The 14,567-nt window shown below is 49.3% G+C and overlaps 1 protein-coding gene across 17 annotated transcripts in view; it reads left to right on the top strand.

Annotated features, from left to right (window-relative positions):
• The first annotated feature begins 214 nt into the window (after positions 1-214).
• The window catches only part of LOC121447572 (kinesin-like protein KIF1A), a 90,159-nt gene continuing 75,806 nt past the window's right edge, over positions 215-14,567 (top strand). For all 17 annotated transcript variants that reach the window (XM_041650892.1, XM_041650894.1, XM_041650895.1 and 14 more), the window contains exon 1: positions 215-364. The gene's annotated coding sequence lies outside the window, so the exon portion shown is untranslated. The remainder of the gene's footprint in view (positions 365-14,567) is intronic.

Genomic DNA, 14,567 nt, shown 5'->3' on the forward strand with positions numbered 1-14,567 from the left:
GCTAGGGGCTGCTGCATCCGAATCCGGGCGTCTGTCCCCCACCCCTCACTGGTGATGTCACAGCCCAGCCTCAGTCCCAGTCCCAGCCCCCTCCCGCTCCAACCTCATCTCTTCTGCGGCCGCTACGCCCGTCCCTCTCCCCGCGCGCGACAAACCAGCTGGCGGCTGAGGCTCGGACGCAGCGCGCAGCCAACCAGCGCATCGGGAGGGGCTCGGGGAGGGCCGGGCCGGGGGGCACTGAGCTCGTCACGCGGCGCCACCGTCACAGCACCAGGAGCAGCCAGCAAGCAGCATTAGTTCCAGGCTCGGGGACCCTCGCCGATGCCGATGCCCATGAGGGGCCGCCGCCAGTGACGCCTGAGAGGTAAGGCTACCGCCCGCCGGCTTGTCACCATCCTCATTCATCCTCCGCGTTCATCATCCTGCACCTGTCTGTAGCATCCGGCACCCACACTAAGTGTGCATCGGGTGGTGGATTCCGGGCCGACGCCAATGTCCTTGTCGCAGCCCGAAGCGCGGGCTTAGAGCTGTGGCTTCCCTTCCCCCGACCTTCCTCCGCCTCTTCGAAGAACAAAGAGGCGAATTCAGGGGTGTTGGTGCTCCCTGAGAAGCTTTTCAAGGCCCTCAGAAAAGACTCCTTTGCTGTCGCGCGACCCTTGGCCCATGTGGGCGGAGGTCGCCAGCGAGAGGGACCAGCAGATTTATTCAGACTCCTTTCCCCCTGTATTCCTGCACTGCAGAGAGGCTACCCAGAGGGATGCGACGGATCTGCGGGGGAGGGGAGGCAGAGAAGAGGGGAGGGGAGTAGGGATCAGGATAAGGCTGCGGGGCGTCCGGACCGGGCGCGGCTGTAGATCTAGGCCCTAGGGGAAGGTGCGCGGGGCAGCCGCTCTGGTCCCCGGTGGATGGGGGAGGGCAGATGCTGGCGGCGACAGCAAAACAGGCGGGCGGGCGGGCGGGGCGGGGGATGCGGCGCCACGGCCAGGCCACCGGCTTAATGTGCACTTGGTGACTGCCCATCACTCCTATTGCTCCCGATGCCCCTCCCTCCAGAGACCCCATTTCCCTTCCAGAAAGACAGCGCGGGAGGAACCACCCGTAGACACGCCTAGAGGCTACTAAGCCGGCGCCCCAGTAACAGGTGTGGCCCCCGGCTGGAGGAAGGGGGCCGAGGGACGCGTCGTCTGGGCTAGTAGAGGTCCCCAGGCGTCTGGCATTGGTTGACTCTAGGAACATTGCCAGGGAAGACCCTCGCACTCCCTCGTTAAGCCACTCCTTGCTCCTACTGCTTCCTAGGGGAAGGCCACCGCCCTCTGCTCCCGAAGGGGCAGGGACCGCATTTGGGCTGAGAGGGAGAGGAAGGGTCTGAGGTGCAGTGAGGTGCAGGTTGATGGGGGCCGCAGGCGAGGGAGGGGGAGGGGAGAGAGAGGGATTGCCAAGTCATGGGGCCTGCTGGGCGCCGGCGCGACGTCGCCGGGCGCGGACCCGATGCGCGCCCACGTCCCCAGGAATGGGGACTTTTCCCCAGAGGCCAGAATACCCGTCCCCCAGAGGCTAGCCTACCTAAAAGGGGACCGCATTGCTGGGATTAAAGCCCTGCTAGGGTAAGCGGATTGGGTCACGCGGCTGCGGGAGGAGGAGGAGGTGCGGAGAGTTCCTGCTGCGTTCAGGGCTGGTGCTAGTCCAATCCCGGGGACCCACAGACTCAGCGCAGGCTCCTGCGGAAGACACGGTCACACCGAGCTGGCCGAAGGCGGCTGTCAGAGCAACGTGCCAAGCGCCTCTGTCTAAGGAGGCAGCGCGGGCTGCAGGGAAGCTGTGAGGTTCGGGGGCTGGGGACGCACCTGCGGCGGCCATTTTGCAGGTGTGGCTGGCCACCTGCCCTGGTCAGGCTATGAGGAGCGGGTGGGCAGGGCACGTGCGGGGCACCAGGATGAGGGGTGCTGCAGGGTCCAAGGTAGACCTCAAGTCGGCTCTAGCTCTGCACAAATCTGGTCCCCTGGAGGTTCCTTGCTTTTGGTGGGTGGAGTCAACATTCAAGTCTTCTCTGGCAGAGGGCTGTGTCCTCTGGGTGTGAAGCCTGGGAGGGCCCAGTTTCCAAGGCAGGGATCCCAACTAGTTGCTTCCTCCTGTAGTGAGGATGGATCTGAAGGACAGGTTGTCCTTCTTGGTTTGTGGGCCACGAGTCAGAGAGACTGCCTTAGGAGGTCCCTGTGTGGGAGCTTGCCTTATGACCGTGGGGGCTCCTCCACTGGGCACCGCTTGGGCTGGATGCCTCTCTTGCCATGCCCCCTGATGCCCTACTCAGATGGAGCATGGAGCCTGCAGACTGCACTAGCCTCAGACAGGTGGAGGTCTGGGCTCTCCGCAAAGCCAAAACTGATGAATGGCTGAGCAGTATCCAGGTCCAGGCCAGTGGGGTGAGGGGGGTGTCTCAGGATCCAGCCTGTTCTGTGCCCAGTTTTCTGTCTCTTAGGCTGATTGTGTGCTCTGCGAATGTTGGGCAATACTCCTATGGGCTTTGTGCTGGGTTTGGGGGGGGGGGGCAGCAAAGACAGGGTAGCAGGTGAATCTGACCGGCCGCAGCAAAAGATTATTCAAGGAGGATCATTCTGCACAAAAAACGGTACCCTGGCCAAGCCTTTGGGCAGAGCTCATCTCTCCAAGAACGGGAATGGGACTCAGTGGAGAGTGACGGGCCTGGGTCACTGAGCTGGCAAACGAACATGTGATTTGTGGTGTGCAGAGGTCCCACGTGTTCCCTATGGGCAAAACCAGGGCTCTTAGGCCCAAGGACAGAGCTTCCCACGGTCATCAGCAGGAGCAGTGAGAGACTCCCTAGGCCCTCCTGATGTCGTAGTGTTTGTTGCTCTACACCTGAGCCCAGCCAGGGTCCTGGATCTACACTTGACTGCTGACTGCCCCTCCCCCCAGGTCTTGGTGACTCAAGGTTGGCTGAACCAGGCCTGCCATGGTGAAGGTGGGGACATCGCAGGGCTCGAAGATTCAGTTGAGGCCAGCAGCAAAGGCCCTCCTGACTCTTCCGAGTGCCTACCCCAGTCCTGCCCGCTGGCACTAAGTTCTTGAGTTTGCCCTCAGCAAAGCCTAAATTTATACCCTACGTTCAATCTAATCCTGGGTGTGGCATGGGCAGGCCAAGACATCCAGATGGCCTGGAGGTCCCCCTGTGTGCCATCTCTTGCTCGGATTTCAGGACTCACATCTACCTACCTGGGTATCCTTCTTAGCCCCCGCCCAAGGCCAGGAACCGGCAGCAGTGGCAGCCCTGGTCCTAGAAGCAGGTGGGGGACTAGAATCAGGGACACTAAGTAGCTGTGTATCCCTTGCTCAGATTGGCAGTGTCCTTCAGTGCTGGTTCCCACTGACCCCTCATCCTGGCTTGAGCTGGAAATAGGTAAGGAAGGCAACTGTGGCCAATCTAAGGGTCTCTGGCAGAAGAGACAGGGTAGGAGTTCTGGCATCCATGTAGGACTTCCTGGGTACCACTAACTTTACACTGGGACAGACCAGAGATCAGCTCAAGGGGAGGGGCCGCAGGAGCAGTCAGGGTCATCAAGACCCTGAGGGTTTTATCTTCTCCATATTTACCTCCTGTGGCTGGGGCCGGGGCCACACACACCAGATACAAACACACTATGGCATGTTCACATATGTACACATCTGCACAGGTCACACTCGTGCACACATGCACGTGTGTAGACATACATACATTCAGCATCCCTGGGTCCCTGCTTTCGTTTTGACTCTTCTCTGAATCGTCCTCTTCCGGGCCCTAGATCTTCCTGAAAGGCCTCTTTGGTACCGCCTCCTTCAGAAAGTTTGCTGTAGGTCACCAGCATGAAGGGAGGCTGTAGGCTTGGGGCTGGGAAGAAAACAGAGGACATTTATTTGACATAAACAGCACTGTGTCATTGTGTGAATTCCATGATCTGATACTCTCAGATACTCTCAGATACTCCTCAGTGAGGAGGTGGTAGCATGCCCATTACTCAGATGCAGACACTGAGGCTCCTGAGAAGTCATGCTTGATTTTTCCAGTCTCCAACAATTGCTGCTCTTTTAGTTCCTTCTGCCTGCCTCTCACCCCTCCCATCTGTCTTTCCGTTTTCTCTTATATCCCTATTCCTTGTCCCTTTCAGGGGGCAGCATAGTGTCACCTCCTACCCCTCAGTAAGACTCAGTGAGTACCATCTTTGATCACCAAAGCCCAGGGTAAGCAGCTGCTACACTGTCCACTGGACTGGGGTAGTCTTAGGTCTGCGAATTTTTGAGGCTGTCTGGGGAAGACATCCTTCCCTTTGGGTGTAACTCTAGCGGTCACCCAGCCCCTGGCTGTCCCTATGGTCCCCTCTCCTTGAGCTGGCCTCTGGGGATGATGATGCCCAGGAACATGCTAGAGGGGTGCCCAGACTCCCCACATCTACTCACCTTCCCGGGGACCTCAGCTGCCTGTCCCATCTGTTACCCGTTCAAAGTAAGAGAGTAAGAGACCTGGCCAGTGGGCACCTTTCTGAGGCTGCTTCCCTGGGGGTGGGGACTCAGCTGCTTCTTGTGATTGCCTCTCACTTTCTGGCTGCTTCTTGGTCTAGAGTCACTGTGGCTGCAGGTCCCAGCACGGGACAGGGCATGGAGGAGCATGGAGACACATTGGCCTGGATTTTTGCTGCCTGTGCCTTACTTCTGTGCTTCCGCAGGGTTTCCTTTTTTTTTTTAAAAAAAAAATATATATATATATATATATATACATATACATATATTTTAAATTTAATTTTATGTGTATGTTGTTTGCATGTAAGTCTGTACATGCATGCATGGTACCTCAGGAAGCCAGAAGAGGGTGTCCCTGGAACTGGAGTTATAGACGATGGTGAGTCACCGTGTGGGTGCTAGGAATTGAACCCAGGTCCTCTGGAAGAGCAGCCAGCACTCTTAATCACTGAACCAGCTCTACAGCCCTGGCAAGACTTTCTTGATTAGGTTTTCATTTTCTTTTCTCTAGACCTCAGATTCCTTCCTTCCTTCCTTCCTTCCTCCCTCCCTCCCTCCTCCCCCCTTCCTTCCTTCCCTCCCTCCCCCCTTCTTCCTTTTTAAAGTTGAATGGCTTTCTTTTGTCTCCAGGGTTCCGCAGCTCTGCTGAGTCCCCTCTTTCCTGACACCACAGGCCTGGGAGCCACCTCCCTCTGGCTGACGTTGGCTACTGCCTCCCATTAATTGAGTCTGTGATTCTGCCCCCCCCCCCCCCCGCTGTCTGTTTATGCTTTTCTCTCTTGCTTTGCTGGGGCGCATCCTCTCAAGATTTAATGAAAATGACGCATGACTCTGAGCGAGCCTGTGAGGGGCTCTGCTCCATCCTCACCCCCTGCTGAGTCATTTCCTCTGAACTTGGGAGGCTATGACATCACAGGCCTGGGCATCCCTGTGCCTTCACCTGTAACTCTTCTTCTTGAATCTTCGTTTTCCACGGGAATCTACCATACATTTGGATAGGTCTCAGTGGGTGTTTGTTTTTAATGATGCCTGTGGGCCATTTGGATGGAGGATCAGGTCCCTCATTTGTAGGTTCACAGTCCTCCCACCTTTTCTCTCCTTTCTTCCTCTAATTCCCATGTTGCTGCTTTTCTCCCCCACATTCATCTCCTTGTCTTTTCTGCTTCGCGGACGATTCTTAGAGTTCGTTTTCCAGTTCTTGGTCTGAATCCTGCGTACTCCCTTTCCCATGTTTCGCCTCTAACACCTTACCTGCTTTAACTGCTTCTGTCTCAGAGCACCCTGCTCTCGTTGCTGAGTTTGGTCTGCTTGTTCTGTCTGTGGCCAGTTTCCTGCAGCTTTACCCCAGCTCCCCATTTTGCTCATCCGCGGGACTCAGAGACCCAGGAGTCCTCGTTGGTACATGCAGGACTTGGGAGGCCCAGCGTCAGAGGATACGTGCAATCCATCTGCTTTCTCTGAGCGAGACCCTGACTGGAGTAAGGACCCTTTGCAGGCTGGTCCAGGGGATGGGGTGGCTGCTGCCAAGTTACCTACTCAGTACCAGAGTTTTGGTCTCTGCCTCTGCCCTGAAGGTTGTGCTCTTTACTATTTGTGGGGGAAAAAGAAAGCAGTCAGCCGCCTACTGATGGTCCCAGTAGTTACTGATTCTGAGGCGGATGGTAACAGTGGGTGTTGGGCAAAGTTTCCGATTTAGCCCTATGCCTCACACCCGCCTTCCTCAGGATTCTTTGGGTACCCTGGGAAGCCCTGGGAAGAGTACCACACAAGCAGCCACGGCACCACTGAAGCCATCCAGGTCCTTTATTCTCACCATTGGGGTGACTCTGCTGTGCCCTTTCTCTCGTTGTCTTAGTGTGACTGGCAGGTGTGATGATTGGTTGAGGGCTCCCTCCATACACTGTGGGAGTCACGGGTGTGAACTGGCTTTGAATTGTGTTAAGAAGAAAACCCGTTCCAGATGTCTTCCCCCCCCCTCGTATTAAGGAAGAAAAACCTGGCGATGCCATGTTCTTCAGTGTCCCTGGCATGGTTGTGCATACACGGATCAGCCCACTGACCTATCTGAAAAGTAGACAGATCCCTAGGTAAAGGCTGCTCGGTTGCCAGGGAGGCCCTCGTGGGTTCTCTGTGGAGTCTCATCCTTCCTTGGTGGCCAAGAGCACCTGCTGCTCATGCCTAGCCCACGTATTTGTCTGCCTTCTGCATGTGTCTTGATCTGAGTTCTGTAGCTTTCATGAAATACCTGGGACCGTGTAACTCATGAAACATATGGTCTTATTTGGCCCCTAGTCAAAGAGCGCGGTGCCTGCCTTTGCTTAGCTATGGTGAAGGACTTATACCGTATCCGACAGCCAAAACTATCCCATTTAAGACAGAACAGGTGTACCAGAGGGTTTGATTTTATATTGAAGTCACTCCTGTGATGAGCCATTAAACCATGAATCCACAAATGGTCCATTTCTTCATCCTAAAGATGTTGTTAGCACACGACTCCGGGGATTAGGTTAGATCCATGGCTGCATTCTCAGGCATTGCATCATGGCTGTCTCCTACCCATGTCCACAGGGATTTGACATTTCCTTGCCTTCGCTGTGCACAGTCCTGTCCCATGTTGACGCAGAAGCCTGAAATATACAGATGCATCCTGGCCCATGCCTCCCTCAGACACCGATAGCAAGCAATGTCTCCGATGCCCCAACATGGGTCCTGTCCCCTGGCTCAGGAGCCCCCAGGACAGCCTAGTTTCCTTTTGTCTGTGTCAATGCCATGCTCCACATTAGCCATCCCTTCCATAGTGCACAATGACCCATTCTCCTGGCCTCTGAGAGAATTCGCCACCCCCCACCCCCTCTGGAGTATGGTGTGATGACGATGTTATCTTAGCTACCCTTTCTTAAACATATTTTAAGAGTTTTTGTATGTGTGTGTGTGTGCATGTGTGTGTGAAGGTGTTGTGCCCATGTTTGCACATGCAGAGAGGATGCAGAGGCCAGGGGAGGACTTTGAGTGTCCGGCTCTAAAGTCTCCACCAAGACTCTATCAAGACAAGAGTTTCTCACCGACTCTGGCTCACCGTTGGTTTAGCTAGGCTGGTTGACCAGCAAGCCCCTGTGACACTTTTGTCTCTGTAACCTGCCTCCTCAATCCCTGCTTGGGTTACAGGTGTGCCTGGCTTCTTACATAGATGTTGGAAATATGGACTCAAGCTGTTATAATAATAAACCTTACAACATTTACAACGTAGAAACTGCTTAGTTTTGCAAATTTCCATTTAATATTTTTAGGTCATGGTTGCTCCCAGGTAGCTGAATCCAAATGTGTTAGCTGTTTTTATAACAAACATCTAAGAGAATCACCTTACAAAGGGGAAGGTTTTGTGAGGCTCACAATTTGGTTCCAGGGTTGCATGACCTCATCGCTTTGGGCCTGTGTGGAGACATCACCATAGGAGTTCACTGTGAATTAAGCCAGTTTTTACCTCATGTTTAGGAGAGAGGAAGAGAGGCTAGGGTCCCTCTATTCCTGTCAAGAATCTCCCCAGTGAACTGGAAGACCCCCCCCCCATTCCTTTTCTAAAGGTCACATCACCTCCCAGCAGTGTAAGCTGGGATCACAGGGACTGAATGTGGGAAGTCCGGATCCAATTCGTAGCCCTGGGAACAGTGAATCCATGGTCTGTTTCCCTTCAGACTTGGCACTGGCATCCCTAGTATCTTGTTCTCCCACACACATTTTTAGAAGCAAGTTGCCAAGTTTAATAAAAGAGATTAAGCTATCACTTGAAATTACACTGATGTTTTAGATCGATTTACATAAAAGTCAGCATTTTTGAGATTTTTGTTTTTCATGAAAGGTCATAGCTCAGGTTGGGGAGGTAGCTCAGCTGGTAAAGCTGGTGTCAGGCAAACATGAGGACTTGAATTCTAATTCTATCCCCAGCACCATTGGGAAGTGGGCAGTTCTCTTGCTTGCAATCCAGGTGCTGGGGACATGGGGCAGGAAGGCTCCTGGGGCGTGCTGGCCAGCCAGTTTAGCTGAATGGGTGAGCTCCAGGTTCAGTGAGAGACCCTACCTCAAAGAATAAGGTGGAAGGAAACACCTAATGTAGACCTCAGCCCTCCCACTCACCTACAGGCTTCATGCACACAGACATGCGCACACACTACGTATGCACTAAAATAAACAGGAAAAGGTCAGAGTTCTTTATTTAGATCTTGGTAAAGTTTAAAGCCTTTCTTCATGAAAATTTTATAAACTCCTTAGTGATGATCTTTAGGTATTTCGTAATTTGGTTATTATTTTAAATGGTATCATACAATGTTTCTAATTCTCTGACCTGGTATACATCAACACATAGATTTCCAAAGTGCCAAAACCTTGCACTTATTCATGATTTATGGGAAATAAATTGGCATCTATGTAAATGAACAAACAGAGTGGGTGGTAACCTCTCCCTCCCTCCTTCCTTCCCTCCCTCCCTCTTTCCCTCCCTCCCTTCCTCCCTCTCCCCCTCCCCACACCCCACCCTTTGTTTATTGTTTTTCCTGTCTTACTGTGTGGTTGGAACCTCTGTAACAGTTAAGCAGAAGTGGTGGCAGGCATTCTGGGATGGTCCTAAATTTTTTATAAATGGAACATTTTTTCTCCAAGTCACTGACAAGTATGACGTTTGGGTGGGTTTCAGCGATGTCTTCTGGGATTTAAAAGTCATTATTTTTTTCAAATATCACTCAGAGATTTACATATGTGGGTTGGGAAGACAACTGATTTTTTACTGTTATTTGTTTTGTTTTTTAATATCTGTTGAGGATGTCTATATTCCATTTCCCAGCTGTGTAATGAGTCACAGTGACAGATGTCCCTGTTGTACTTTACACCAATATTTCAGGAGCTCCATGTTTTTTGTTTCCTAATTAAATTTTTAAAATGACATTTATTTGCTTTTTATTGCATGCGTGTTTGTGAACTTGAGAGCCATGACCACGCCTGTGGCGGCCAGAGGCCAACCTGTGTTAGCTGGTTCTCTCCTCCCGTCAGGTATTGCTTGTGACTGACGTCAGACACGAGGCTTAGTGGCCAGCACCTCGATCCTCTGAGCCACCGTGGGAGCTCCAGTGCCAACTCTTCTGGGCTCTTGCGTCTATGTTCATTAGTGAGATCCATCTATAATGTCCATTTTTCTAATTCTCCTTCACCAATTTGTCACCAAAGTTTTGCTAGCTTCAGTGAATAAATTGGAAATATAGACTTCCTTTCTGCATCCTTCTCTCTCGCCCACTTTCTATCAAGATCTATATAAAATTTAAATTATTATTTTTAAAATGTCTGGTGGACCTCATTTATAAAGTGCTTCTAGTTTGTTGATTTTTTTTATGTTATTTACTTTAGTTCTTTCCTTGAGGTGGAGTCTTGCTCTGCTGCCCAGGTAGGGATCAAAATCCTGGCCTCAAATGACTCCCACCTCAGTCCCTTTAGTGCTCGCGCCTGGCTTGTGGGTGAATTAATGTAGAAAAATGTGTGTTTCTGTTGGCTGGCTTTTCTCGAGTTCCAGGTTTTCCTGCTTCTCAGCACATCTGGAATTAATTTTTTGGACACCAGGGGTGGTTTTCCCACTCTGGTCCGAGTCACAGGTTTTACCTCTAGAGCGCACTGGGTATTGCTCTGGCAGCTCTCTGGAGGGGTGGCTTTGTCAGTAAAAAGCCCATGAAGCTTTTCCAGGGTAGATCTAGAGTAGATTTCCTGCAGGGAAGTGTGTTGAGTTACCTAGTTACAACAGGATTCTTTGGTATCTCCACAGAGTTCCTGGGATGGAGAAGACTCTTGTTTCCTGACTGATTGGATCACAGATACCTGTTGTAGTACGGAGCAGCGGGCTGTGTCCCGCCACCCAGCTAGCTTTACCCGAAATAATTACACGGAAACTGTATTCTTTTAAACACTGCCTGACCCATTAGTTTCAGTTTCTTATTGGCTAGCTTTTACATATTGATCTAACCCATTTCTATTAATCTGTGTAGCCCACGAGCTGGCTTACCAGGAATGATCTTAACCTGCGTCTGTCTGGAGTGGGAGAATCATGGCGACTCCCTGACTCAGCTTCTTTCTCCCAGCATTCCGTTCTGTTTACTCCGCCTACCTAAGGGTTGGCCTATCAAATGGGTCTAGGCAGTTTCTTTATTAATAAGAAATCACTCCCACATCATTTCCCCTTTTTCTGTTTAAACAAAAAAGAAAGGCTTTAACTTTAACATAGTAAAATTACATATAACAAAACAGTTATCAAGCAAGAATTACAGTTACAATATTTATATCTATTTTATCTTTTATCATAACTAAGGAAAACTATATCTATTTATTCTTCAACTCCATCAAAGACTCCAGAAGGATATAATACTACCTAAGTAAACAAGAAATAAGAAAACTCTAGAAATGACAGAGACATCTTGCTGCCTGGACAGTCACCCAAAGTTCTTTTGTATGGTTGGGGCATCCATCTTCAGCCTTCAGGCCCATAGTATCCAGCAGACATTTCCATGAAGCAGGAAATTTCAAAGACAGTTCAGTCACTATCTGCTGTGTCCTGCAGAATGTCTCGCAGACTCTTTCATGAGTCATGAACCCCAAAATACCGTCTCACCTTTAGGCAAGTTCAGCAGTCCTCTCTCTGCGGGTTCTCTGTGTCCATTTTATGCAACAGTCCAGGCAAGAGCAGTTTCTTGCCCAAATGGCTATCCAACTCCATAAGGATCCTCTTCGATGCCCATCTTCCTCTCGAAGTAGATTGGTGCCATCAGGAGCAGATATGTCTCATTGTCATGAAAAGTCCTAAGTTATTAAAACATTAAATGCCATATTCTGCAGTCTTTGAAAGATATGAAGAATGTCTATCTAACTGAAATGTATCTCTATATATCTAGAAAATCTAACTAACATGACTACAAGCTTGACTATTATTGATGATTAACCATTAACCTATATTTTTTAATTATACATTACATTTTTAAATGAACTACACAATCACAATACCTTAATCAAGATCAGAAATACATATACATATAACAAAATTGACCTTAAAATCCACACCAATGCAAATTATTCATATCTATATCATTTCCCCCTTTAAATGTAAAAGAACTTTTACAAACAATATTTTGGGAACATGGGCGCAGTTTTTTCTCTCCAAACTGCTTCCTGCTGAATGGGGGCGCTGTTAATCAGATCATTTAGGGTGTAACCTGTGTGCCAGGTTTATCTCAGTTGCCAGTTGAGTGAAGTAATTTTTTGAGGGTGTTCACAGGAACTTTTCGGGAGGTCGTGGTCTATCATACCATATCGGGATAGATGCAATCCATAGGGTCTGGTCCTCTGTGAAAACAAAAGAAGACCCTTTCCAAAGCATCATATCCTTAGACCCAAATTGTGAAGTCATACCCTCATGATATCCGTTTTGGTTCCACTTGGCAGCCCATAGAATGAAATGTCTCTCTGTACTTAGCTCCTTCACAGTCAAAAATTTTAAAGAAAACACAATGTACATAATCCAGACTCTCTGTGAATTTTTCATTTTTACGTGGCTTATTTTTCTTTATTTCTTTTAATCTCTTAACTATCTGTATTCTGTCTCTTTAAAGACTTTACCTTTTTTTTTTAAACCATTAACTTTATTGTCTATTTTTTTTTCTCTCTCTCAAGCCTATGTACATTCATCCAACAGTGTGGTCTTTTATGTCTGAATCTGTTTTATTGTGAATCTGTAACATTTTTTTACTATCTAGGAGCATTTCTTAAAATGTTAAGCAGTTTTTAAAAACTTAAGTTGCGCCATGTACAGGTAATACGGTACCGCCTGTGTCCTGCCCAGTTGAAACCTTAAATGCACTGTTTTTATGGTAATTACAGTAGTTCCTGCCTGAGACCAGCACAGTTCAGCATGGCAGAGCTGAGCCAAGCCGCTCCTGCCTCAGAGCCATTTGGTGCCCCTGAGCCACACACAGTTACAGGCACACAGCAGTCCACATTGCCATCAAGCAAGCCGTAGAGCTTTACTCCAAATGCTCCATTCAAAAGCTCTGTCTCCCACAGGAGCCAGACAGAGATCGCAATGGCGGCACAGCCCAGAAAGCCAGCATTTTAAAACAGCCAGTTTTTTCCTGCTGCTGAATCAGGACAATTTCTTTGCGGCACGCAACCCACAAACAGCAAAAAGCTGTCTTAAATTCTCTCTCTCTCCTTTTTAAGCCCTCTCAGGTTTTACGTGGAGTTCATTAGCACGTTGGGTGCCACTCTGTTGAAATACAGAGCGGCGGGCTGTGTCCCGCCACCCGGCTAGCTTTACCCAAAATAATTACACGGAAACTGTATTCTTTTAAACACTGCCTGACCCATTAGTTTCAGTTTCTTATTGGCTAGCTTTTACATATTGATCTAACCCATTTCTATTAATCTGTGTAGCCCACGAGCTGGCTTACCAGGAATGATCTTAACCTGCATCTGTCTGGAGTGGGAGAACCATGGCGACTCCCCGACTCAGCTTCTTTCTCCCAGCATTCCGTTCTGTTTACTCCGCCTACCTAAGGGTTGGCCTATCAAATGGGTCTAGGCAGTTTCTTTATTAATAAGAAATCACTCCCACATCAGATACCTCTTAAAAAAAAACAAAAAACAAAAACAAAAACAAAAAAAAACCAAAAAACTTTTTTTTCATTTATTTTACATACCAACCACAGTTTCCTCTCCTCAAAGTCCTGCCCCACTTTCCATGTACCCCCTCCCCTTCCACTTCTCCATCTTTGTTCAGAAAGGGTTTGAGCAAATCGTGCCTTCAGTGGTACTCTGTCCACAAACCCCTCTTTAGTCGGTGCGACCTTTGGAGATTGTTTAGCCTGGAATGCTCTGTCCATTTGTCTCTGGATCGCATGGCCATAGACTGACGCTCTGCAAACCTCAGGGGCATCATTGGCAAATACCCGGAGCTATGAGCAGTCTCTTCCCTCCCAGAATTATCCAGTTTTCCCCACCTACCCAAACCCTGAGAGTTGAGTCTGGCCCTTCTGACTCCGTGCTGGTTGGAAGAGAAGCCCTGTTAAGGTTGCTGATAGTATTTTCGTTATTGTTTACGAAGAATTTCTGTAGCTCCATTGTGACTCCTTTGGTGTATCCTTTATTTAAAAATTTATTTTTAAAATTTCTAAATGTGTGGGTTAGTTTTTTTTTTTTTTATTTTTCGAGACGGGGTTTCTTCGTAGCTTTTGGTTCCTGTCCTGGAACTAGTTCTTGTAGACCAGGCTGGCCTTGAACTCACAGAGATCCGCCTGCCTCTGCCTCCCGAGTGCTGGGATTAAAGGCGTGTGCCACCACCGTCTGGCCCATGTAAAAATTTTAAAGCTTTCTTTCTTTCTTTCTTTCTTTCTTTCTTTCTTTCTTTTGGAGGGGGGTTTCGAGACAGTTTCTCTGTAGCTTTGGTGCCCGTCCCAGAACTAGCTCTTGTAGACCAGGCTGGCCTCGAACTCCCAGAGATCTGCCTGCCTCTGCCTCCCGACCACTGGGATTAAAGGCATGTGCCACCAACTGTCCGGCTAAAGCTTTCTTTCTATAGTAAAACAGTGGGCTTACCCTGTCAGTCCTCAATATTTTAAGCATTGTACGGAGAGGCAGTTAAGGTATTTAGCCTTTGTGTTGTGTTTATTTCAGCGCCTTGCTTTTGAGATTCATTCATTCATACTCTCTATTCTGAAATTAAAAGACAGTAAACTAAAGAAAAGAACTGGGCTTTCCATGAGGACAAGGAACAGGCGAGAACACAGAACAACCAAATCAGTACTGTTGTGTGATGTTTTACTCTTTTGGCTTGTGGGGGCACCCAGCTCTTTCCCCCCTCGGCTTTTACCTTTCTTACTTCTGTATATCTTACTTTCACTTTTACTCTGTGGCTGGCTGTGTGGCTGGCCCCTAGCGTTCTCTCTCCTCCTTTTCTTGCTCCTCTTCTTCCAGATTTCTCCTTCTGTTTATTCTCTGTCTGCCAGCCCCACCTATCCTTGCTCCTGCCTTGTTATTGG

This window comes from Microtus oregoni, unplaced genomic scaffold, assembly GCF_018167655.1.
Source record: "Microtus oregoni isolate MIOR12 unplaced genomic scaffold, Mior012 000004F_ref0000308, whole genome shotgun sequence".
In the NCBI taxonomy this organism is placed as follows: Eukaryota; Metazoa; Chordata; class Mammalia; order Rodentia; family Cricetidae; genus Microtus; species Microtus oregoni.